The sequence below is a fragment of the Rhamphochromis longiceps genome, linkage group LG16 (genome assembly GCF_057381845.1).
Source record: "Rhamphochromis longiceps isolate RC_006_pf linkage group LG16, R_longiceps_female_GT1.1, whole genome shotgun sequence".
Classification (NCBI taxonomy): domain Eukaryota; kingdom Metazoa; phylum Chordata; class Actinopteri; order Cichliformes; family Cichlidae; genus Rhamphochromis; species Rhamphochromis longiceps.
In genome coordinates, this window is record NC_140572.1 from 6860238 (window position 1) to 6887229 (window position 26992).

At 40.5% G+C, this 26992-nt stretch overlaps 1 protein-coding gene across 4 annotated transcripts in view; it reads right to left on the reverse strand.

The window, feature by feature from the left end:
* Nucleotides 1-26992, reverse strand: part of sema5ba (sema domain, seven thrombospondin repeats (type 1 and type 1-like), transmembrane domain (TM) and short cytoplasmic domain, (semaphorin) 5Ba) — a 204153-nt gene that overhangs the window by 141768 nt on the left and 35393 nt on the right. For 3 of the 4 annotated variants that reach the window (XR_014907958.1, XM_085385174.1, XM_085385176.1), the window contains exon 2: nt 22113-22179. The exons of the other annotated variant lie outside the window; for it this stretch is intronic. The gene's annotated coding sequence lies outside the window, so the exon portion shown is untranslated. The remainder of the gene's footprint in view (nt 1-22112; nt 22180-26992) is intronic. 4 annotated transcript variants of the gene reach the window in all.

Genomic DNA, 26992 nt, shown 5'->3' on the forward strand with positions numbered 1-26992 from the left:
GAGAAAGCCTGGAGAAGAAAACTTTTTTTTTTTTTTTTTTGCCTCTGATGATCATTTTAACTGTCAGTAGATTTCCTGGTTGTTTGCTTTGTCCAGTCAAGAGGCCTGAGTCAAACTGAACAAAAGGCACAAAACCTCAAATCTGAGAGTTTTTTTCCTTTTTTTAAAAGAAATGAAGCAGCCCTGTCAAGCTTATTCGCTCGCAGGCACATACAGCAAAATTTGATCTTGATCGTCAACAATCTTTTTCATGTTTTGTGGCAGAAGCTTTGGTGAATCTGGCCTTCAGGCTATACATTTGAGGCAGCCATAATTCATTTCAGTGACTAATCGAATCACATCTATGACAATATTTCAGTCTTAATTAAAGATGAAAAACAGCTTCAACAAACAAAACTTTCTTGTCTGTCTTCCCAGTTGATTATAGTGTCTGCCTTTGCTAATTAACTGCTGTGTTTGCGAGCGTGATGCAGGAAATACCCCCTGCCAATTAAAGAGAGGAGGGTTTGCTGAGTGTTATTAGCAGAAGTGATCCACAGCCATGATCCCATCAACAGCAGCCATGCTCAGGGACACGCAAGGGGCAATGAAAAGAGCCGTGAGCCTGGCGTTTCACTGGATTCAATCCCGCAGACTGCCCTGATCACTCACCCTGGACTGTGGGCAGGAACACATTAAGGGAGCACCCATATCACAAACACCCACAATAGCACACATTCACAATGGCGACCTAGAGACACACACGCAAACACACACACACATTCCAGAGGCAGTAATCACGAGTTTTACCAGGGCTTTTTGAAGAAACACATCAAATTTCACAGCCTGCACACAGCTCATGACATCTATACTGGCAAAAAAGTGTCTGAAACCCTCATACTGGGCATGAAAATGGAGAAATATCTTTAAAACGCTGACTCTGAATAAAAGTAGGATATATGCACACCAGCAGTAATGGTGAAATATATTATTTAAGTGAATATATATTAAAATATATTTACATTAACTGCAAAATGGGCTGGATGTGCCAGTCTTCTCAGAGTACAGTTGTTATCATTCTAGGACAAAGAGATATCTTCTGTCTAACAAACAGGAAAATATCTACAAAATGTAATATATACAGTATATACTGATAAAAAAAAAACTATTAGATTTTTGTTGTTGTTGTTTTACATTAAATTGTAGTCAAATTAAATAATAAAATACAGAAAAACATAAATTAAAAGTTGTTTTTTAATAGTTTTTTAACTATAGGAGAATCCAAAATCCCATTCACGCGTATTATGCCTATCTGTGAAGTGTGTGGTAGTAATCTCTGTGTAATTCCACTCACATTGAGAATATTTTAACTGAAAGAGTATTTACATACCACATTTTAATCTTCATTCATATCAAACTTAATTTCATGTCATGCATGTTTGCCTTCTGTCTTTTGTGTTGATAGCTTTTGACATTTTACAGGTAACGCCCTTTTCTTTGTCCATTCAGCCACGGCAGTAACTGCTGTTTATGACTGTGACCCAGTTCCTCCATTTATCGCAACCATTCGCTGGTGCTGTGAAAAATAAACATATCACTGAATAAACTGGTACCTGAAATAGAGAGTTCTGAAGCTTTCATTCATTATTCTTTTTTTTAAATTCAGGTTTTGCCTATTTATAGAATGTCACACATTTAAGGTCATATTTTTGCATTTCTTTGAGTAGCATTGCTCCTTTTCTCTCTGTTCTATTTCTGTGACACTGAGCTGGAAGAAGAGCACTAATGAACCCTTCTGCTCCTTGCAAGTTCCTTTCCTTTCTCTGCTGGTAGATCTGAATTGCAACTTCACAAAGCCACACTTGCCGTTACTGAACACACCCAAGAAGCTTTAACCGCCAAGAAAGCAGGGCATAATCGGAACTCACAGAAATGTAATGTGACATGAACGCTTAAGTTTTATGGCCAGGGCTGGAGTTTTGTCCAGCTTTGTACATAATGTTTTATTTCCGAAAGCGAGCGAGCTTGACGAACCCGCTGCAGATGAGATGGTGATGATAACACAGCCCTTTTTGCTAGTGTGTCTCATTATTAATTCTATTATGGATAGCTTCCTAGCATGGAGCCCCATTAGACAGAGTTAGCCCACTAGAGCACAGCAGAACTCAGGTTTAATTGACACCACGGCACACACGGGAACGTTGAAGAAGGCATGATCTGAGTGCATGACTGATCAACGCAAATGCCAACCTTCTCTCACGAGAGTGTGAATTTCGAGGAGGAAAACAGCAAATGTTTGAATTAGTATTCCAACAGGAAAGAATGCAAAATGAAAAGTATGAAAGCAGAAGCCCTTAGTAGCTTTAAATACCACTATGAGGCACAACTGCAGTCGTGTGAATTCTGTGTCCTCTTCTAAACATCAATATCAAGCTTAGTCCACATAAGAGCCGACAGTTCATCTATAACAGACACATTTTCCCTCTCGCATGGTAATGGCACACTGCTGAAGTGTGTCAAAGTGATCAATCACAGGCAGGCTGATGACAAGCTTGTGCCAAATGTTTAAAGAGCTCTTTGTGCCTATGCTGTGCTGTGTGAGCACATACTGGCTCGGATGGCAGCACCGAGCTCAGGGCTTTGGTCATCCAGACACAACACAGGCCATTTGTTTAGCTCGTTACTGTGCTTTTTTATGTGTCTTCTGTTATAGCACTCTGAGAAAACACTACAGTAACGTGACAAATAGAAAATAAAAAAGAATAAATAACATATAGCATTTTCAAATAGCTTTATTGAATTTTAGCTGAGAAAAAGCTTTCTATATGGACATTATGGACCCAGATCGGACATTGTACTTGTTCACTCTGAGCCGTAGATGAAAATAAAAACTTAATAACAGTCAAAGAAAGCCGCAGACACAAGTTTTCAAAATTCGAAATGAGGCCAAAAGAAAATTACTCATCGTCATTATCGAGATAAGTGGACGTTCCAAGGCTAAAGCACACAGTGATTGATTTTTATTGTACTTCTTACCCGGTATCAAACTTTGTAATTACAATATGAAACTTTGCTGGTAATCATGTTCAACTTCTTACAAATGGCAGACAATCTTACATTACCTATGGGAAAGAGGAGCAGCTGGCGCAGCAAATGCTATGACAACCTTGGAGACTCTTGCCGGATATCCCCGCAGAAAGGTAAGGGGCAGCAGACAGGCAGCCAGGAAGCATGAAACCACAGGAGGAATCCAGCAATGCAGAGGAAAAAGCTCTGATTCATAACTGAGATCTTTACACCACGCAACTGAGGAATCCCACCTCTTCCAAATATTGCTACAAACCGCATGATAGTATCAACACAACTATGCGCCAATACAGAAACAGAGCAATAAATCACTCATTTTTAACTGGACAAACTCAAATGTTAAATGTAACAGTTATTATTCAATATCTAATATTTAAGATAAAGTACTTTCATTATTGGCGCCCTCATAGTGAAAAAGGAAAGGAAAGTATAATTAATTTCCAAAATAATGTCCCCTGAATATTAGAAATGATATAACCACTGACTAAGGACAAAGCTATACACTGAGATTCATTATTAATAAGGTGAATTTAAATGCTTCATGTCTCCTGCTTTTTAAGACATTAACCGCTATCGTAATACTACACTGAAAGTTACAAAACTGAGGAACGAAAGAGAAAATAACTGTTTAGGTAATTCGTTAAGATGGTTCTGCATTAATCAGATTCCACTTTTAGAGCAGCTCCCAAGTCCCTTCTTATTCCTAAGGGCTAATCATTAAGTGATAGTTGGGTAGTTTACATTAAGATGATCAGGAGTTAGTATTAAGTTATTAACCCGCAGTTTCATTCATTTCCCATTTGACAGTGAGTAAGGCAGGGGTAGAGCAGGGATTTAGATTTTACCCACAAGCAAATCTGAGAAGTAGCAGGTATTTCATCTGCCCCTCCTCTATATGTTGAGTTATCAGGGTGAACCACACAATTAAGTTTCTCTCTTTCTCACAAATATGATCTAAAAATAAATTTGGGGGAGGGGATTTTGAAAATTAATACAGCAACACCGACTGACTGACTACACTCACAAGCACAAAGACCTTAACTCATCAACCTGCAGTAAAGGCCTGAGGCAGGTAGACCTTTTTAGAATTATTAATTTCAGTGGATTTTTTTTATCCATCAGCCTAGTCTGCAGTTTGCAAACTTACAATGACAATAAGCTCCTTGCTTGAAAGTGCACACAAACGCAAAAGCTGTCTCCACTATGACCAGCAGCAAATCCAAGCTGTGATCCAGTTGCCTGCTTGCAGTCTGTTCTTTTTAGATTAGCAACGAGAATCATGAAAAAAAGAAGCCAAGAGAAATCTGGCAGCAAATTAAAATGTTATTGTGATATATGAAGATGGAAGATGAAAGTGTGAAGCTGATGTGGAAGTGTCTTAAAACTGCATATACTTTAATGGCCAATAGGGGGCGACATACTTCTGATTGCCTAGAACAGTGCTTCCCAACCTTTTGGAGCCACAGCACATATTTCACATTAGAAAAATCACACGGCACACTAACAAACAAAATGTCACAAAAAGCATACTGATAATTTTTCCTCGCGCACCAGGTATAGCAGAATCAGTTTGTGACCAGTATACATTTTTGCTTTCTTCTCACGATTACTCATGCTAGGGCCCTCATGGAATTAATTTCTTCTTCATCTTCTTCAGTTTTACTGGCAGTTGGAAACCCATTTAATTAGATCAGGTAATTGTACTGCCCTCTATTGGAAGAGAATGTAATTGCTCTGTAATTGCTCTTCCCGTTACTCACACTTGCGGTCTCCAACCTTTTTTGTGCCACGGTCCACGGACTGGTTTATGTCTGAACAATATTTTCACGGTGTCGTGGATAAATACAACAAAATAAAACCAGTACCGGTACCAAAAAAAAGAAGATTTATTCATAACACACAGGAAAAGATCCAGGGAAACAGAGTTAACAATAAGAACGATTAAAAGAAATAACTATAAAAAACAATAAAAACGCTGACAATCATAAATTTCACACCTGAGCCTCAACTGTCGCGTACCAAACGACTCGGGAGTTGGGGACCGCTGGCCTGGAAGACCTTTGACTCCCTTGCTCTGTGACCTCAATAAACAATTTCATCATCACTTTATGGAAAAGATGGCATTGTATTGAATGTAAAATATGTTTTGGAAATTTTAGTCATTACTAGGGATGGGTATCGCTTAGGTTTTATCCGATACCGGTGCCAAATCGGTACTTTTGAAACGGTGCCGGTGCTCAAACCGGTGCTTAAAGAATGGAGAACACAAAATTGGTCCAAAAACCTCTCATGTTCAGCTGTTTTTTGTAAAAAGATAACAATGTTAGCCTTTTCTGCAGCTATGGGGCATATATGGTATCACTCTTGGCTGGAAGCAGTGCTTAAACAATGGAAAAAACACAAACTTTGTCCTAAACCTCTCATGTTCAGCTGTTTTCCACTTTTTCTTTGGTCATTTTAGCCTTTTTGGCCAAGGTGAAGGGAGTATCTGCCATCAAACAAGAAGACAGCCGCATGTAACTACGACGGTGTTTGCTAGTTCACCTTACATGCATTAATGTAATAACGTGGTTAGCCTACTCAACGTAAATTACACACGAACAACATTAAGCTACTCACGCAGAGAAGAACGGCTGCTGCTGCATCATCATCCTCATCATTTCTGCTACACTGGCAGGGCTAGGGGCCAGGACTCTCCTCTTCGTGTTTTTGGGGGATGTTGCATAACAGCCAACCCACCCGCAGTAGATGCGCTCGGTGTGAGGTCTCGCAGCAAGCTATCAAATACGGCGCATTTCTCGGCTTTTTAAAAAAACGCTATGCGTCGCCAGGTGTTTCATCGGATTTGAGGTGTTACCTCCTTTGACAGTATCACAGTATCAGCTTAAAGCACTTGTTGCAGGCTGCTGAGTTTGCATATTTTGCTGTGAAGTACAGCCAGACTTTTGACCGCTTTGCCTTGGACATTTTTAATCTGTAGCTCTGCTCTAAAAGAACGTACGTACCTGGCCCCGCCTACTATCCTCGGAAACGTAAAATGATTGGCTAGAAGTGTATCACAGCTCAGGAAAAAAAAAGCACCGAAAAAAGCACCGAAATGTGCGCTGCTTTTCGGTCTGGTTACTACCGTTTATGTCAGAACCGGGGCCATCATGGCACCGGACACCGGTACCCATCCCTAGTCATTACTAACCTTCCAGTTGCGTTGAAGGCAAATCTGTCCAATTTAAACTTAAAACACTCATAAATATTGTGTTTTACATCCGATTGCCTCAAGGCCTAATGACATCCTCCACACTATGCACTTGAACATATAAAAGTGAGGATCACAACTTTTCATTGGAGTTTGAGTGTTTTAATCAACCTTGTTACAGCTGTGGTGTTCCCGGTCATAGGAAATGAATGGGCGAGTGGGGTGAAACCAACTGGAGGGTTAAGAGTACCAAGATTATGTCAGTTGTTAGCCAATGACCATGTGGTGTCCAAGTTTTAACAGCTTGATCCAACTATCACTTGTCATATATTTGATTTAAACAGCACTAAGATGGTGAAAACATTTAGCTCAATGCTTCATGACTTGATAAAATGACTTTACTAACGAGTGGGTTGTCCCCACTGCACCCAGCTTCCAAACAAACACAGTGGCTTGTCAGGAAATCATTTAAATGTTAGCAGCATTTGAACTGATCTGAGTTGCCGGCCTGGATCACAGCGACGGTGTTTACGAATGTGCTCATAAGATCAAAGCAAACCCAGACCTTTTGTCCGGCCTTGCTGTTCACACCCTTTATCCCCTGCAGCATCCACCTGTGTAACCAAATCTCACTTTAAATGTCATCGAAAAGTTTTACATCAGAAATGTGTCCATCTTTTATTAAGTGTCTGTGTTGCTCTTTTAAATGTGCTTTATGTAGAGCCCCTGCTGATGTAATTACGTTTTTATATGCATGCTGGAAAGGCCCTTTGTTCAAGACAAATTTCCTTAGGGGCAGCCGAGGTTTCATTCATTGGCCCGTGCTTTCATAATTCTTCCAGTTAAACTTTAAACACAATAAAGGCACATGTTCAAGTGTACAGTCACTACCAGGCAGCAACACAGGAATCCAATACAAATCTTGTGTGAAAGAAATTAAGTGAAGGCTTATTGGATTCATGCTGGTGTTTCTCAAAGCCTATAAAGTGGCCGGTACAGCAGGCTGAGCTCTTTCGGCGCTCAGCGGTCGTGCACAGTGGAGACAACAACAGACATTTGATGTGTCCATCGCCGCTGATCACCGACCGCTCTGGTGAATCCTCTTCAGACTTGGACCGTGGACAGGAAACACAGGTGGCATTGCATTAATGATCGGCGACTTGCCTCCCACTTTTATTACAGAGCACTGATCTGCTGTGAACAAACGACTGATGTGGAGCCACGCTGTTGGGTGAGCGGCTGAGCGCGCGCTAGATGGAATAACAGACAGAAAGCAAGAGAGAGTGGCCGAGCGAGCGAATGCTGCTGTTCCCACCAAATCCATCTTATTGGATTTTTGGCTGCGGGCATTCATCACTCTCTACCATTGTGCTTCTTGGGGATTGGCTGCAAAAACTTTAATAAAAGCGCACACACTAACAACACACAAAGACACAATGTGTTCAAAGAGCCCTTGTGATTTCAAAATGAGGAATTTTAGCAGAAGCATTAATTTTGCTGTGTGCTGGCATCAAACAATCACTTTCAAAGCCCAACCAACACACACAGATTTTGCTCATAAATGACAAAAAAAAAATAAAAAAAAATCAGGTAATGTGTGACACTGAGAAGGCCATCAGCAGCAGCATGTGTGTGTGCACGTAAGAGTGTGTGTGTGAGGGCTCTCCTGAGAAAAATGAATCGCAGATGATGCAGCAGGCGGAAAGAGCAGCTCTTTGCTTCCTAACAAGTCTCCTCAGACAACAACCTGCCTCTGCTCTGCAGGCAAAACGGATGCAACAGGTCAGTGGCAGCACTGCTTTGGGAAAATCCAAACAGTGTCAACTTCTCGTTAATTGGTCTGATCTGCGATATAATAAGCTACGGTCCAGTTTCAGCAGGTCTCATTCAGCTCCAGCTTCACCGCAGTGCTGACCCAGACATGGCTCATTATTTTAGACTTTTTAAGAAAATTTTAAGATTTTTTGACTTTTCACAAGATGAACTGATATACTGCAGCCCACACAGTCAATAAGTGTTTTCCCAGTTGAGCATATGTAAAAACTGAATGTATGAGGGCTATAAATCCCCATCAGGAGCACACAGCAACCATAACAAAATAAATCCACTGAAAAGTGTTTTGTTCCAAATATTCCTATAACTGTCTTTTGTTGAGTATAGTTGTGATCCCTCATAAAAGGAAACACTCTCTAGTTTCCATGTTGTGTAGTTTTCATTAGCAAGTGTGACCTCGCAGTCAGGGACATAGCAAAAGAGTTTCTCTTCAGTCACCCCACAGAAAAACAGTAAACATCATTAAAAGGTTTAGCCCATCCTCACAGAACCGGAGTTACATCCAATAACTACAATTTTTAACTCCACCAAAGAGGTTATGGTTGGTAGAGTTTGCATGTGTGTCATTATTTCTGTAAACACACATTAGCTGGAAAACTTTGGATGGGTTCAGAGTGGGGCCGTGTTTTAAATTAGCTTTTAAAGTTTACTTACATCCACTAAGTTCAATTCAATTTCAATTCAATTTTATTTATATAGCGCCAAATCACAACATAAGTCGCCTCAAGGCGCTTCATAGATACAGAGAAAAACCCAACAATCATATGACCCCCTATGAGCAAGCACTTTGGCGACAGTGGGAAGGAAAAACTCCCTTTTAACAGGAAGAAACCTCCGGCAGAACCAGGCTCAGGGAGGGGCGGGGCCATCTGCTGTGATTGGTTGGGGTGAGAGAAGGAAGACAGGATAAAGACATGCTGTGGAAGAGAGACAGAGGTTAATAACAGATATGATTCAATGCAGAGAGGTCTATTAATACATAGTGAGTGAGAAAGGTGACTGGAAAGGAAAAACTCAATGCATCATGGGAATCCCCCGGCAGCCTACGTCTATTGCAGCATAACTAAGGGAGGATTCAGGGTCACCTGGTCCAGCCCTAACTATATGCTTTAGCAAAAAGGAAAGTTTGAAGCCTAATCTTAAAAGTAGAGATAGTGTCTGTCTCCCGAATCCAAACTGGAAGCTGGTTCCACAGAAGAGGGGCCTGAAAACTGAAGGCTCTGCCTCCCATTCTACTTTTAAATACTCTAAGAACAACAAGTAGGCCTGCAGAGCGAGAGCGAAGTGCTCTAATAGGGTGATATGGTACTACAAGGTCATTAAGATAAGATGGGGCCTGATTATTTAAGACCTTGTATGTGAGGAGCAGGATTTTGAATTCAATTCTGGATTTAACAGGAAGCCAATGAAGGGAAGCCAAAACAGGAGAAATATGCTCTCTCTTTCTAGTCCCTGTCAGGACTCTTGCTGCAGCATTTTGGATTAGCTGAAGGCTTTTCAGCGAGTTTTTTGGACAAGTTCAACCTAATGATTTATTGGTTGAAATGTTTCAATGGTCCTGAGCTTCCATAATGAAATAGGGGTTAAAAAGCTTATTATACACGAGTCCTCACAGTGTATGTCTGCATGACATTGCAAATAAAGTATTTCAGGGCTTTAGATATTTTCTTCAGTGATTTTCCATTCAGAGGTAAAATAAAGGGCCAAAGGTAAGGAGTTTTCTAAAGCTGGTCATCCCTTTAAAGATTGCTTTGCTCTGCCACTGCACACGGTGTCAGCTCAAGATTTGTGATTTGTCAGTTGTCATAATAGCACCCGAGTAACAGTCACTGCAGTCAAATAGATTTACAGCATCGCTTCGAATCTTGTAGTTTGACACATTTTGAATCTGACACATTTTAAATTTGACAAGGCCCGTGACACAGACACATTTTGTTCCCGTACACGTGGCATGAAAATTCATGCGATCAGATGACAAGTAGACAGCTAAAAATATAACTGCGAGTGCAGTAAACACAAGCTCAGAATCAGCCAAGTTGTACAAGGTCTGGGTTTCATGTCATCGCACACTTTGGTTAGTCAATATGTACAGTGTTTCTTACCACCCTGAAGCACCTTAGTCCTCTTGCATAATGTATGACATCTGGTTGGCTATAGTCTGTCACCGGTTGTTGACAAGTTATATTGCAAGCCCGTATTGTTATATTGTGACATATAGTGACAATTTTCCGAACACAGAAGTATAATCGACTTCTCTTATGTCTCGCCTTGTGCTCAGAAGCTTGCAAAAGCCACGATGCATGACTTTTGGCTACACTTCAAAGACCAAGGGAGGGAAACTGTGTCACAGAGAAGCAGTGTATTCAGTGAAATGTAGACTGGAACACACTGAAGCATTGTGTTAGATAGTGCAGAAATGGCTTATATTTCAGGAGTCATTTGATAATGTTTGATGTTTTAGTGCTTTTCTCTTTCATGCTAACAAGAGCTGGAAGAAGACTGCAAGGTTAGGTTTTCACTATTATAAAACAAAATGTTGAATTTCAGCCTGCAACAAAGGCTGAGGGAACACGAGAGGCACATTCTGCATAGTTAACGAATTTTAAGAGCTTGACAATCAGCTATAGGTCTAAAATCAGGGTATTCTTCATTTCCTTTTTTTATTTTCCAACATAAACACTATAATAATAGTTTTTAAAAAACAACATATAACTGTATAGTTTAGCAATGGCTCGAAAGAATTTGCCACCAGTGCAGACACATTGCAGCATCTGATCATGCCAGCATCTTCTGGGGAAGAAAAATCTGATCACCAGCTGGCAGCAGAGAATGATTCAGAAGTCCATTTCACATTCTGGACTCATGAAACTACAGCTAAAGAAATGTGCACAACGCACACACACATACAGAAAGAGAAAAATATACACATGTACACCAACAGACACACACACATAAGATAAAGTGGTCAGGCATTTAGGAGACACCACAAAGCCATTTCCATTTCACAAACTTCACACTGTTCGGCTCAGGGCTGTCAGATCCTGCTGTTCTCAAAAGGACAGAAAGCAAAGGAGGAGGAAGAGGAAGGGTTAGGGAGAGGGATTTAAGATTGCAGCTACACCGTAAGAAGTCAAACAAGTGCAAAGTGTTTTGAAGTGAAGTAAAAGCTTTGTGCCGCATCCAACCGTCTAAACTTCACGGATGAATTCGAGAGTTTCGAAAGTGCCGTCAACCTGGGCAAGATCTTTAAAAAAAAAAAAACAACTCATCTGTGTTTTAAAAGATCGCTACATGTAAATGGTTCTTATTCTTCTGAGACAGTTACATGTTGGAATCACAGATGAACAGAAAAAGCTGTAGCGGATCATTTGTTCCATTTCATCTCCTAAACAGTGCCAGCGCTTGGTTCCCAGATCGTAGTGTCTTTTCAAACACTGATTACAGTCCAGAGAGTGAAGAATCCTCTCCCAAACAAAAGACAGGCGATAGAGCCTGATGCAAAAAAGACACGCAGCTATAATTAAATCTATTGTGATGTAATTGGAATAAAAAACATCTCATATTCTGTATAATTGCTATGTGGTCTTGCGGCGCAATTTGTAAGCTATGGTCTTCTTGAAGCATAACCCAGGCAATATGCCAGGAAATTTTTGCGATGAAAATAAAAACAAGACTGATCGCTGGCGGAATTATTCCCCGCCCTGACACACATCACGCCTCCGACGCCGCATTTAGAACTCCAAAAGGAAGCTCAACACCCTCAGACAAGCGCCCGAAGGGGCTGTGTTGTGTTGTAATTGTGATATAATTGCTCACAGCAGAAAAAGAAATGTGACTTCTTGTCTTCATGTAATACAACAGCTAAATGATTTCTTAATTTTTGTTCATTTTCTCATTAGTTTTGTAAATGAGCAGTTTGATCAAGCTGAGCTGTAAATTGGAGGCTGCGGTGTGGATATCTTCATCAAAGCATGCGTGTGGATGGGTTTTAGAATGTGCCGGAATCTGAGCATCCACAAAAACTTCAAATGAACAGCGTGAACAAGTGCCACTATCAATCAGCTCCACAAAGAGTACGATTCCCAAAGACCTAATTACCAGTCTAATCATTAACTAATTGGTGCAGGATGTTTAGCCAGATACATTCGCACTTTTCACTTAAGCCTTCACACGTTCATCTAGGCTTGATTCTATGTTTTCACATTAACAGAGAGCAGAACTAATAACACCTTCTCAGTCAGTCCTGTTCTCTCATGTTGGTGTGAGGGAACACAAAAGACCCAGATACTGAAAATACGAAGAAATCTCCTCAGCCCCAAAGCTCAAAGTAATTAATTCTGTAAAGGCACCTAATTCAACCAAAAAGGAGGAGGTCATCCTGTACAAGAATAAGAATTACAAGTAATCCCACTTTGATATCTTGAAGTGAACGTACCTTTTATAAAGTGGGCATAGAAAAGAAGAGGGACTGAAATAAAATCCAGATGACCTCAAGGCACTTTGTACTTATATTATCACACAAAGTCAACTGAAAGACACTCACGGGTGAGAAAGAAAAACAGGTTTACTTTGTGTGCTTAGAAGAGAGGTGAAAATGTGCCCACAAAAGTTAAAAATGTAAGTTAATGGAAACTACAAAGCCTTACTGGCCAGCTGGAGTATTTCAGAGGTTTTGTTAGTTCATAATATGTCTGTGTGATTTAGAGCAGGGTGTTTTGGTCTACTCCCATATGTCCAGAGAAATGTAATAATTTTAAGTTTTTAAATAAGCTGTTGTTGTGAGAATCCCTGCAGTTGACCATCCCTTTACCCAATCTACTGTAAGCTAGTACAGGGAGATGGTAAGAAAAGGATAGACTGATCAACACAAAAACTGTCTGTGCTTCAATTATTTCAATAAACACACAAATTACTATTGGATTTACGTGAGGGTGTGTCATATGATGTGTGGTTCTACCACAGATCATGAATATAAAAATAGCTATAGCCACATATGGTATCACATATGTTTATGTTAACCACCTGCTGCTGGAACATTGTTATTTTTGGGTACCAGGAGTAACGGTACTTGTTATCCAGTTTTGATGAGCACTCATCAAAACTGTATAAACTGTAAAAAGTATAGAGGATATTAGTTCTTAGATAACTTCACTGAAATTGTTTCAAATGATAACAACACTTAGATCCCTTCTAGTTTAGTGATTTGACTTAGCTGAGGTGATTCCTAGCACAGAACTAGCAGCATAGTAGGCACCCTCCTGTCACTCAAAGTAGCTGTGCCTCTAATAACAAACAACTTTATGCCTGTTCCTTTATTTCCCAAGAGGTGACCAGAGCGGATGGATCCGCATGACTTATTTGGAACCCTTCCATTTATCCAGGTTTGGGAACATCACTTAGAGTGCGCTGGCTTGTGTAGCTTACTGCCATCATGTTTATTTTTATTCCCGTGGGTATCACTGGGCTGCAATTTGACTTTTAGTCTTGTAGCTAGGCTAAGCTAGGCTACGCTAAGCTAAGTTAAGCTAAACCTGTCTCGATCTCTGTATTGGACACACTGACACAAAGCAACTCTGTCAACACCATAGCTGCAGGGATTTGCTTGCCACACATTTTGTCGTCTGCTCATGTCCTCACTATGCAGGGACTGTGGGATCAAAAAGTTTGAACATGGCTAAAACTGTGATCGTATGTAGGATAAACAGAGATGTGTGTGCATTATATCACTCAAAGCATATCCAGAATTCGAGCCCATCATAACATATTTACAACATAAATAAATCATTTTAAGTTAAATTCAAAAGGCAAGCCGTTATCTTTGCAATTGCTGTATGGTTGCGCATTTCATTTCATCAAATAACTGATGCGAAAACAGGACACAAACCCAAAGTCCAGCATAATAAGGTGCTTTGATTAAAAATGGATTGAACTATTTCCTGGGTGTCCCTCGAAGAAGAGAAATTGATTTGGCTCAACAATGGTATTCCCGCACGTCCTTAACAGACTCTGATAATCAAAATAAACTCATACATATAATATAATTCAAGTCCCACTGTCACAACTCAATTCATCTAATTAAAGTGGCAGAGAAAAAGATGAGATTTTAAAGCAAGTTGGCAAACTCACACAAAGCAGTCACGACGATCAAAACATCTTACTGACATCAAGAATGCAGGAGCAACATCTGGCTAGTTGTTAAACCAGATGCATGAGCTCAGACTGGCAGCCATCATTTTTTTATCATTGGCTTTTCTTTTTTTAAGCTCGATATATTCCTTTTATCTATGTTTTTTTGCTGAGGCGTTTCAAATCCAAGTGCCTTACAAACACCTTTGTGATGGAAATGGATAATGAGCTTTCCCAGAGGGGTTAATCAAACCCATTGTTCGGCAAGAATGAAAAGATGTGAAAAGATGTGAAGGGGAACTGATTGATTGTGTGGTTAAAAAAAGGGAATTGCTATCCCTTTCTCCCGGGCATTTACTTGTTTCCTCCTTGATATAGGAAGTGATTTATTTTGACAGTTACCTCATTGAGTTTATTTTATCCAAATGAAAAGTCATTCTTGTGAACTCAGCAAGCAGGAGAGGGAGAAACAGAGAAATGGACAGGCGCAAAAAAAAAAAAAAAAGAGAACAGAACATGCAGTGATTTTTTTTTTTTTAAAGACGAAGAAAAAGATAGCAATTTTAAAAAGATATCAAATTAAGAAACACAGGCATAAATGTGTGAAAGTAGCGGTTAAGAGTTGTGACTAAGCTCCTGGCTGAGAGCCTGGTGGGCTTGATGTGACCCCTCAGTGGAGGAGAGAGCACAGTCCAGCTCTATAATTAGAAAACACACAGTGCCACTAATCCTTACTGAATGACTAAAAAGCAGACAGCAAGTTTGCTCCACAGGTTGTGGAGAGTGAAAGTGGTGGTTTAAAAAAATCTAACAGAGGAGAGAGTTAAGTTCTACTTGTGGTCTGATTTAGGTGAGGCTGATTTAGCCCAAAATAAATCAAGGGTTTCTAATAGGATTTCAGATGTGTTAACACACTAAAGCTGGATTTATAGCTGTGCGTTACGTGGTTACGGGCTCATATACAAGTTAAGGTTAACATCACAACTTATATAGAAGAAATGTACTGTGTTTGATTGCCTTAAACAGCCTGTGTTTTCTCGGGGTAAAAGTAAGAGCGAGTTAAAGACAGGCAAGGTAATCTTCCTCACAGGAGCAACGGAGAAGGCACATTTTAGAATCAGCCAAACCAGACCACTAGGAATTCTGTTTGTTGCCAACATTTAGTGCCAATGCAGGAAGCAGTGTGCCCCCCAGAGATAAAGGTGTGTGGCCAAAGTACTGGATGAGCATCCTGGATGTCAGACTGCCAAAGACTGGAATTTTAATCCCATCACAGACTAACTGAGTCCGGTCCAAATCACATATTTGTTTTAAAGGGATATGTGACACCCTCTAGTTTTAGACCCTTGTGTTAAAAATCGAGTCAACGCCCTCTGTAAAAGTGAAGTCACAGGGAAAAGCAAACATTTGGGACTCTTTCTTACAGAATGCAGCAGATATGTACACATAATCCTTCCCTGATCCTCAGATGTGCTGAGCTTCCTCTCAGTTTGACTTTGTATGTTACATTAACTATAAGAAATGCTGTGGTTTCCACAGTTTGCTAGTCTTGGATGATGCACACAAGTCTAGATGTGTGTGTGCGGGCAGCCTTATGGCCTTGTGGCCACGTGGCTCCACAAAGACATAATGCACCACATATGCTCATGCTCCTCAGGTGGACTCGTACTTCAAAGATGTACAAAAGGAAAAACTACCTTTTTTTCCTGCAGCTGTCCACATCCTTGTCCTCAACAAGTCCTGAGCATAATCCCCATCTTAGCCAGCAGCTTATCATCAGAGGCTGATGACCCTCAAGTACATAAGCAGAAGACCTAACCAGCCTCTCTTATTCTCTGCCTCCTTGTCTCCACATGTTTGGCATCTAATTCGATGGAACACATTCTCATTCCTCATGCGACCCACGATATAGCGATTTACATCTATGTTTGTGGAAAACAAAACTCATTCAGGATCCCTCTTTTTCTCGCAAGCTTGAGCTTTTTGTAACAAAATAGGGTCCTGTCCGTGATTTAAACGAGAGAAACCTACACAGATAAAGGATGAATAAAAAATTTAAATAACAAGTTTTATTAACACACTTGAATTCTTGAAGGAAAACCATTGTGTATTACCCTTTTTCCCCCAATTATGGAGCACGAAACGATGTAAACACCACGAGTCTGTCAATTAGTGACGCAGTAGCGCCGTCTTCCAGATCGCTCTTCCAAACTAGTTAATTCGCAGGCAACATTTTAAATAAAGAAGATTTCATCCCAGCTGTTTCTTATGTTTGCTTCAAAGGGTGAGAAGTTTCATATTCATATGCCTGTGTGGTTCCTGAATAATCAAGTAATCAAGGATTTTTGATAGGAGGAAGACAAAGTGATTGTTATCCAAAACACTGCCTCTCAGACTCCATCCCCTTCCTTTCAGCTCCATGGAGCTTGTTTAGAGACAAGGCGATTACTTCAGAGGCAGTACGGGGAGAAGGTAATGCTGTTTGTCAAATTAACAAGCATGTACACAAGCCATTCCAACACCTATTGTAAAGTAGTTACACGAGCAAGCGGCTTAAAATATGCAAATCAGCAATAGCTTAAGTCAACATGGCTTTTCATACAAAATGAAGATGGAGAAAAAAAACACTCATCATTCCACAATAAGCTTTGTAAAGAACTGAATAGTTCCAGATCCTGAGAGAGAAGGTTTGAGAGGGGAAAAAAGAGAAACACATTTAAGGATTTATATGTTTTTAAAACCTCCTCTCATTCAGATTGGCAGCAGCAGCAGTCAGCTTTCAAGTAGCTGCAGTAGACAGCTAATCATTAGCCAGTTAGCCTCTATTATGGCCTGGGATCCAGGCCTGGTGATAAAGAACCAAAGGACTGAGGGCTCACAGCTTAATGATCCAAAGATCAGCACAGGATTTACAGGCTCAGGGTTTTCTGCCACAGCCCCTGGACAAAAGCCCTCCTCCCTTTCTTCATCTACTTCAGCGGAGGGATTGAGTTCATAAAACCCGGAAACAATGTTGGAAAGTAATGAAATCTCCCACCTATCATGGTAAGAAAAATAAAATGAGGGAGACATCAATCGCTGAGGTAAAGCTTCCAGTTGATTGGATGATAAATAAAGGCAAAGTGCCAAGAACAAATATTTCACACACTAGAACTTTTGCGGCGCCTTCAGCAGCGCTCTTATTTAGTTTTCTTTGAAGAGTTTGACATAATAGCTCATGGAGCACCCTGGCTTTACTTGGCATCGGATGAAAACTTAATTTAACTGTTTCAGACCCAGAGGATCAACGTTCGCTGAGTGTGAGCTACCTGCAAATGTTTAAAACAAAGCTTGCCGGGGTGCCGATTTAGCTCACTGGGCTGAGCAGGTGACCCAATATGCAGTAAGGCTAATGCAGAAGCCCGGGTTTAAATCCACCAAATCTGTGGCTATCTACTCCGTGACTCCCAGCTTTCCTGTCTTCTCTTCACTGTCCTGTTGCAGTAAAGACTAAAAAATCTGCAAAAAGTGTATGTAGAAAAAAACAGCTTCCTTCACAGCTTGTAGTGGATGCCATACAGAACTCAGAGACATTTATTTGTTGCAGACACTCTGCAACTACTGAAATCCTTCGCACAGGCTCAAAGGATCTGACATTTCTTCTGAAATCAGCCCCTTCTGCTCACTTTCAGCGTTGGATACAAGACACTGGAATTTTTCAGTTATCTTAACTGCCTCTTGAAACATGAAAGCACTGACCAAGTAAAACATCCACAGCCATTTCTTCTTCTTTGTACTTGTTGATAACTGTACACCTTAAAGCAAAACCACAACTCTTATATTTTTAAGCTAACTACTGAAATTTGGCGGAAAAAAGGTCAAAGGCTGATTAATATTTAATCAAATCCTGACAAAAAAATATTTTATTATAAAGAAATAATAATAATAAAGCAGGAATATGAAAGTTTATCTTAATCTAACAGCAAAAAAACGTATTATCATTATAATTATTATTATTCCACTAAAAGACTGGATCTAATTTAATTCCTGCTACTGCCGTGGAAATCTTCAGGAATGTCTCAGTCAGGGCCCGGATTTGCTCAGCGGCTCAAACCCTCGATGAAGCCAAATGATTACATCATCAGCTGGCACGTGATTGAAGATCACACATCAGCCTTGGCCCGAGAGATTCTTTACTCATCTCAAGAGAACCTCTCCATCACCATCATTGCTGTCACCATCCCCCCGATAGGGCGTGAATGCCTCCTCTGTGAGTCAGGCCAAGGATCTGCCAGTGGCCCCACTTTCGCAAACTGAATAGGCACAGCTCAGCCACGTTTTAAGGCACCCTAATGTACCATGGCTGGACCACAAAGGCAGCATGGTAATTTGCCAGGGATAATGACGCTCCCTTAATTCGGCCCTGGGGGCCACAAACAGAATACTTTAAAGAGCATCCCCGTCCAGGGATGAGACCCATGTCTTCCCACCCCCATTTTTTTTCTAGGCCTCTCTCTCCCTCTCAGTCCAGCCCTTCCATCTCTTATTGGCCTGAAAGGAGCTTGTTTTCTTCCGGCTTATTGTTATCCTGAACTAAATATCAGCAAACAACAGCGGGGCTGGAGGAGACATCATGCCAACCACGATTGGAGCCCCTGATCTCCTCCCAGAGGGGCAGAGAGAACCAAGACAAACGCAGTGGAGCTTCTTCAAAGCAGCCAGAGAGGGAGCACTGCTACTCTACTCCATTGACACATATTAGGGGGAGATATTTAGGCCACAAATTGAATTGAATAGAGAAAGTGAGCTGAATGCATGTGCTGAGCAAGGGGAGTGGAGCAATAGAAAATAAGCAAATTCCAGGGATGGCCTTCAGGGATATTAAATACAGAGAAAGAAGTGGTTGAGATTGGAGCAAGAGCAGTCTCTACTAATTTTAGGAGAAATTGGGCAGAAGATAAAAAGGGCTTGAAATCAAAACCAAGATGATAGATACACTTGAGACTGAATAAAGCCACAGAAAGCAAAAATTGAGTGGCATCACTTGCTTACGTTTTAATAAAAAGTATCCAAACAGCCTTCATATTTCACTAATTCTGATTAAGTTAGAGCTATTTAAATACTTTGTGCAGTGTGAACAAATACGCAAGGTTAGATTTGCAATGCAATGAAAAGTGCTTTAATATATATATATATAGGTCCAGTTGAGTCAAGGTTAAGTCAATAAAGTTGCATCATTAAAAAAATCAATGATGCATAAATTCTGATTTTAGGAGTACAACATTTTTGCTCAGTCGCTCAGTAAACAAGGTCATTTTCTCCGAGGGGATGCCAAACGTTTGACTTTCAGCTCCTCAGTTTGACTTTCTGTTATCCAAGGCGTTTTTTTGAACTGTTTACGTAACAATAGGATCTAGTTTACATAGCTGAATGAGCACTGGGACAGCAAAGAATATGATATCCAGGCAACAAAAAAAAAACAATAGATTTTTATTAGATGTTGTTTCCTTCACTTTGCTCTCCTCCACATTTTCACAGATTTGATAAATGACTAAAAGACCTTCTAAAAACTTTTTTATGTCACTCTGGCTCATGTTCAGCTTCAGTGAATATGTGTGTTTGTGTGTGTGAAGGTATTTGAGACAAGTTAAATGAAAGTTTGAGCTCACTCTGCATGCCATTGTGTTTAAAACATGTAGGCCAACAGTTTTCTCACCACCTCTGTTCATTAGCACATGCTCAAGGCACGATCTGATATCGTCGTGTTGGTGTTGTTCCCAGATCATCATACTAAATGTTGTTCCAGGATCAACATTGCAAGTGACCAATCAGAATGTTGTGACATCATACTTTTGCGACATTGGGAAAAACCGCCGTAAAACCAAAAACTGTACTTAAGCTGCGAGAAACCGCCTCTGTCCGCCGATCAACGGACCCTGACCCTAACCCTAACGCTTTAATAAACGGTAAGCAGAACTGATATTGTCCTTTCAACATTGGAATTTCATAAATGCCCAAATGGCTTGGCGCACAAAAGAATAACGTCACAACAATGTGATTGGTCACTTGCGATGTTGAACCTGGAACAACATTTTCATGATGATCTGGGAACAACACCAACACGACGATATCAGATCATCCAAACTCCAGGAGAGCTTGCATATATTAAAAACTTAGCTTCAAACATGCCTACTATTCAGTTTTTTTGTAATCTGGATACCTTCCCTCAGGGGACAATCACATTCCAACTGTACTCACCAACATAGCTATGAGATTTAAAAATGCCACGTTAATAACACATTTAGAAAAAAACTGTTGTACTTTGTGTACATTTTTGTGCAATTATGGACAGACTACTTTCTATAACTGCACAAAAAGCTGCACTACACTTCCCTTCACTCTTTTTTTTTTAACAGTATAATTAATTTTTTCTAGTAGAAAACCAACATTTTACTTAATTTTCGCCACAGTTCATCCAGTCATAGGGTTTAATGTCTAAACCTAATATGGTGACGGGCCTTACTGACACGGTTTGGCCGGATGATTAAATCTGGCCCTGACAGTTTAAATGCACAGCAAGTTAAGAAAACACCAGGAAACATTTTTAAAAAGAGAAACCACTTCACACAAAACACAAGGGAAGTGTTTTGGGGGGAGACGAGAACATGAAGGAACAGCTCCAGAAGTGACAAGCTAACAGTGAGCAGCTAATAGCAAATATATAAGTTTAGTATTACATGACTCATGTGATTAAAATACACTCTGACTGCATATTTCTCTCCCTCACAACACTGATGAATCTCCACTTCGTTTTCTCTCAGTGCATTTATTCGTGTGTTTCAGTTTCTATATGCAAAAACAACCCCCACCCAAAAAAACCACTATAACACTTCCGTTGTACTTTCTGAGTTTTTTCCTACTTCCGTTGCCTTTTGTGTGCTTTTGCAGGGTTTGTCTATTTGCTGGTTACGTTGCAACTCTCCGGCCCACCGTAGAAATATCTTAAAACGTTACATAAGATAAACTTTCAAGCGTCAGGTGTTGATGGACGGAATAATGACCCAACTTTCTTGCTCTTGCTACAGCTGAATTAAAAAAGGCATGTAAAAGCTCTGAGAATGGCCCCAGCCTGCTCTGGTGAAGGTGATTTCAAAAGATGATTATGCACTCATGTCACCTGTATAATAATTTCACTGTGCTGTGTCAATTAGGCACAAGGCTGTCGACGACCGGAGTGCTTCGCTTTCACATGGAAAAAAGTACTTTTGACTATCCAGCATCAATTTGACACTCACTTATTTTATCCTTGTCTTTATTTTTTGTTGGCATTGTGCTGTTTTTAACTCATTTTTAAGTACAACAATTCGAGTTGTAGATAACTGATGCGTGGCTTGTGCATCATAGTTTGATTGATTGAACGAGATGGATAGAAATAGAGGGACAAAGAGAGGTGGAAAGGTAAACCTTGACCGTTAGCAGCCTGCATGAAACCCCTCCACCCCTACCTGCCCCCACCACTTCTGCTTATCCTCCTCTCTTCCGCCTCTACTGCAAAACTCTCCCCACTGCCTTTCAAATCACTTCAGTCAGTCAGAATAAAGGACTTTCACCAAAAAAGACTGCCTTACTTTTACCACAAAGGCCAGTGAGACTTCTTTTTGGTCTTGGGGGGAGTGGAAGACATTTAAATAAAGTTAGAATGAGAGGAAAAGAGTAATTGCTATCCTTCATCCACAAGACCAGAGAGAAATGTTGTTGTTTCCCAGGAAAAAAATTGAGGATAAAAGTAAAAAGAGTCAACTAACTTGCTGCACCACTGCATAGCAGCAATTCAGAGAAGGATATAGAAACCAGTCAAAGTAGTGCATGAAAATGACACGGAGGCTCCAAATGAAAAAGATTAAAGTGTACTCACCAGCTAAGCATCACTGGGGTGTAGGCACAGGGGGCTGTGAGGGCCGTCTGTCCTTTTCAAATTGATTCTGTTAGAAGGGGAAAGGAGACAGAGAAGGAAGGGGGAGGGGTGAGTGTTTCACTAGCTACTCGCCTCCATCTCATAAGCAGAGCGCAGAACCACAAAGAAGTGCTGGCGGTCTCGTAAACAAACCACTAACTTTTCAATGAAGGAGAGAAGGCGGAGCGGGAACGGCTTTTTAAACCCCAACCTTAATGGGGTTTGGGGGGCTGAAGGGAAAGAGGGACCTGCGAGAGGCCTTTGTAACAACTGATGGCCTAACTGGACAATAACAAACCACCAAGTTCAGTATAGTTCAAGCACATTAAGCCCTAAACCTGACTCGACTCGCACAAACAACACAACCAATATGTGGCTCAACTGTAAACGAACACACAGATGTAAATGCAGCACACAGACGCCTAAACTGTGTCGAACCAAACACAGATGCTAATATACAGAGAGCACATTTGGTTCCAAGCTTTTTGATCTCAGTGCCACAGAGCAAATTGGAACAAATAGCCCTGGTTTGGTTTCTAAGGCAACCTGAAGGAGCAGCTCAGACTCGCGATCCCTCTTGTGTCGTCAGCTGCCGTGATATGGCTGCTGTTTCTTTCACTTCAACACAGAGGAGCAAAAATGAATCAAAGAGGAATGATAAAGTTCACTAATGATGATTTATTAACTGTACATCTTATAGGATGTTATCACATAAATGCAGAAATTAACTAAAAGGGCATTTAGGTTGGAACCAAAGAATAAAAGGCTTTGTTTTATAGTAATAATAAATATGAAGTGCATATCAAACTCTTAGTCAGCTAATTAAGCACCCAGTTCTTCGACCACATTCTCCAGCTTGATGCTGAGACACTTAAGAGTGAGAAAGACAGGTAGAAAAATACAGTAAAGAGGATTTTCCATGGAGCTAAGCCGAGAATTTAGGGCTCACACACACAGAAACTCCCCATAATCTCCACTGTCAGTGTGGGATCAGGCTTTATTCACTGCAACAAGTGAGGAGGAAGAATTCTCATAAACTGCTTAGTCTGTGACCTAAAGTCTTATTCACTTTCTCTCACACACACACACACACACACACACACACACACACACACACACACACACACACACTTCAATGTCCCGCATCTACACAAGAAAGTCGTGCAGACAGGATCTGGGATTGCATGACCCTGCTCAGATTCAGTATGGCTTTATTGACCACAAGTGGCATGAATGTGATACTGGGCTCGGTGCAAATCAAGCAGCAAAGCCGAGATTTAAGTAAGACAGATAACAATAGGTAACATCAGGGCCAACGTTTGGCTCCAGACCTCTGTGTGAGCACCTTCATCTTAGCGTGGGACATTTCAGATTCACCAATCGTGGTGCTCGTGAGGCGTTTCTGCAGATCAGGTGAAAAAAACAGAGAACCAGCAAGAGTTTTGTTGATAGCAGCAATAAAGACGTCACTCTCAGTCAGAAAACATCGAGACTGAAAAATTGCAACGGGTTTGGATGAAAATGGCACCGTTTTTTTTCTTTTGTTCTGAAATGTTTTGACAGAACACACGGAGAGACGCAGAGAAACTCGTCACCAACTGAAATATCGCAAACATCACATTTTCTTATTATCACTATTGGATTGAATGTACACTGAAATGCATGATATATCTACCAGCAGCAATTCGTGAAATTTATTATAATAAAAAATGAGTGCAGAAGCAGGACAGCGTGGTTAGCGCTGCTGTCCAAGGTCCAAAGACATACAGTTAGTGGGGTAGGATTAACTGGTGGTTCTAAACTACCCATAGATGTGAATGTGAGTGTGAATGATTGTCTGTCGGTGTTAGCCCAACATCAGATTGGCGACCTTTCCAGGTTGTACCCCGGAAAGCTCTCAGCCTATGGCAGCTTGGACCCTGAATTGGCTAAGCAGAGGAAAATGGATGGATGGAGTCCTGAAAGTATTTTTAGTAATACTGCGCAATACTGCAAATTTTGGTATATATTCAATGCCAAGTGAATACAGGGCCAGTACTGCTGATATTAATGCCGATACTTTTAACCTATAAAGCTTATGCAGTGCAGAGCACAGTGCGATGATTTATGAGCTGAATCATCATCAATTTGCACATTTTAATGACCACTAAATCACTGCGATTTTTTACTTTCCACAATAATGAGTTAACACAACAAAACACACCGTTCAGTTTTTCATGCAGTTTGAAACTGTGTTTGTTGGAGACCTGGTAGGTAAATGTGCCTTCCGCTAAAACACTGTGGGTCAGATTGGTTGTTTAGATGTGCTATAGGCTAGAAATCAAAATAAACATGATAGTCAACACAAAAAGGTTCAGAATTTTTTCATAGTGCATGTTTGAGCAATAGTTTTTCATTTGCAAAAAGTTGCTGCTAGTGCTGAACTTAGGGGATAGACACAAAGTATCAATCCCATCACACTAGTATCGGCCTGATACCAATATCAATGTTGGTATCGACACTATGGATATTTAGATTGACCTGCTCACCTCTAATGTTTAGATGTTTCAGACCCACACATACAGCACAAACACACAGAGACATATATACAGAGCAATTACAACAGATGCTGTCCATCTTAATTTGAATCTTATCTTGAATCCTTGAAAGTCCTCTTTCTTCTTGGTGGTCATCCTGTGAACTTATGTGAAGAACTAGTAAAGCTTTCAAAAACAGCATGAATCAAAGCAGACTGGAGGCACAGTCTCCAACCTGGAACTTTTTTTTTTTTTTTTGCAAGCTGAAACTTTTGCAGCCCACCGCAGAGCATCTCACTCATTTTCTGTCCATAAGAAGTGATTATCAACATTCTCCACGAGACCCAGCAGCGAAAATCAAATTCTCCTAATTAAGCTCCAGTTACTGGCAACTGAATCAGGCAGTTTAATGAAGACTTAGCGGGAAGCGGGTGAAGAGGCAAGTTACAGAGCGGCAGGAGTTCACGGCTCAACAACTCTCGATGTTTATCTCACACAGAAATGCACAGGAGCACAAACACTTATACACACATTGTACTTGTGCAGTTCAACATTCACCCTTTAGGCACTAAAGGAAACGTGTCTAATTAGGAGCAAATTACTGCCTGCAGCTTTCCAGTTGAGATCACTAGGTTGCTGTTGCTAAACAAACTTTTTTTTTATGAAGTTCAAATCGAACACAGCAGATCCCAGCAGTTACTGCAACGAGGACACACTACGTGATATGAGCTGGGAAAAGTGGCACTTCAAAGGCTCTCATTACTCTGTTATACAATCATGGAAACCTTTAAAGCCACTGTCATATCTTTAGACGTTACCACCAATTAATGTGCTTTTTACCAAACTTGCAACTTTTTTCCCCTAAAAATCGTTTGAAAACTGACACCAGCCCTTTAATTTTTTTTTAAATTCAAACTGACTTAAAGTTTGTTGTAATGTTTGTGAGCAACGGAGCAGGTAGCGAAGTGTTTGATCTATACGTGTCGACTAATCTAATCGATCTCCAGGCAGCGCTGTGTCTCAGTTTTTAACAGCTGATCGTGCACACTCAAGTGCAGCCTTCAGTTAGAGTCCTGTCACATTAGTTCTGCTTCTGTGAAATGTTGAAAATTTCCAGAAAAATATGCAAATTGGCGTGTTGTTCAGTCGCTGGCTGTGCACTCAAAAGATCATGAATCTCGCATAATTAACTGAGCGTCGGTGACTTTTGTGAGTCATGTCATTTCGCTGCTGCTCTCTACCGAAGTGCGTGCTATTCTTGACAGCGCAAAACAAGCAGAGGTGGCGTGCAACTGGCATTCCCAGGGTGACTCAGGCTGCAGCAGTGCTCATGGGCAAGGCAGGAGCCATAAACCATGCCAGTTTATGAAAATATTTTTAAAAAATCTGATTTTAAAGGCATAATGTTCATTTCGAATGGTAACAAAAGTGTAGACAGATTGTTTTAACCTGACCTCACACAGAGACAAACCATAGATTGCAATTTAGTTGGAGTGTTGTATGGTGTTTGGGTTTGCTTGCCTTGTTTTGTTTACATCAGCAAACAATAATGTGTCAACACAGCAGGATGACGCGCCTCAATTATGATTAGCTGTGTGGGAAAAAATGCACATTTCTCAAAAGCATCACTTCAGCTGTGTGTCATTAAACTTCACACTAATGTGGTTATCAACTAACAGACTGGTTGAAATACACTGTTCTTGTCTGCCTATTCGCATAACAGAGCAAAAAGGAAGCAGCCTTTAACTTTAACTGAAATATATAATCAGCCAATCACATGGCGGTATGGTAGGCATTTACATAGATGTGGTGAGCATCAGAATGGGGGAGAAAGGTGATTTAAATGACTGTGTGCTTGCTGGTGCCAGAGAGGCTGCTCTAAGTATTTCAGAAACTGCTGATCTACTGTGATTTGTCCCACACAACCATCTCTATCTCTGTTTCTCTGGGTGAAAATGCCTTGTTGATGCCAGAGGTCATAAGACAATGGCCAGACTGCTTTGAGCTGATAGGAAGGAAGCAGTAAGTCAAAGAACTACAAAGCTCAGATCATCATAAACAGGGTTCTTTACAGTGAGGTTACAAACCCAGTAGTAGCAAAGTGTACCTAATAAAGTGTCCAGTGAGTGTATGTCTTCTCTTCTTTGTATTAAAATTAATGGCATTTCCAAAAACAAGGCTTAATTACTTAATTGTGAGAAGTAAATGACTGATTTGTCTCAGAGGTTTTTACTATCAGAACAACATGTAGGAATCTTTCCCACTAATAACTAAACTAAAAGTGATAAATAAACACAAAATGAATTCATTTTCATTTTATGTATT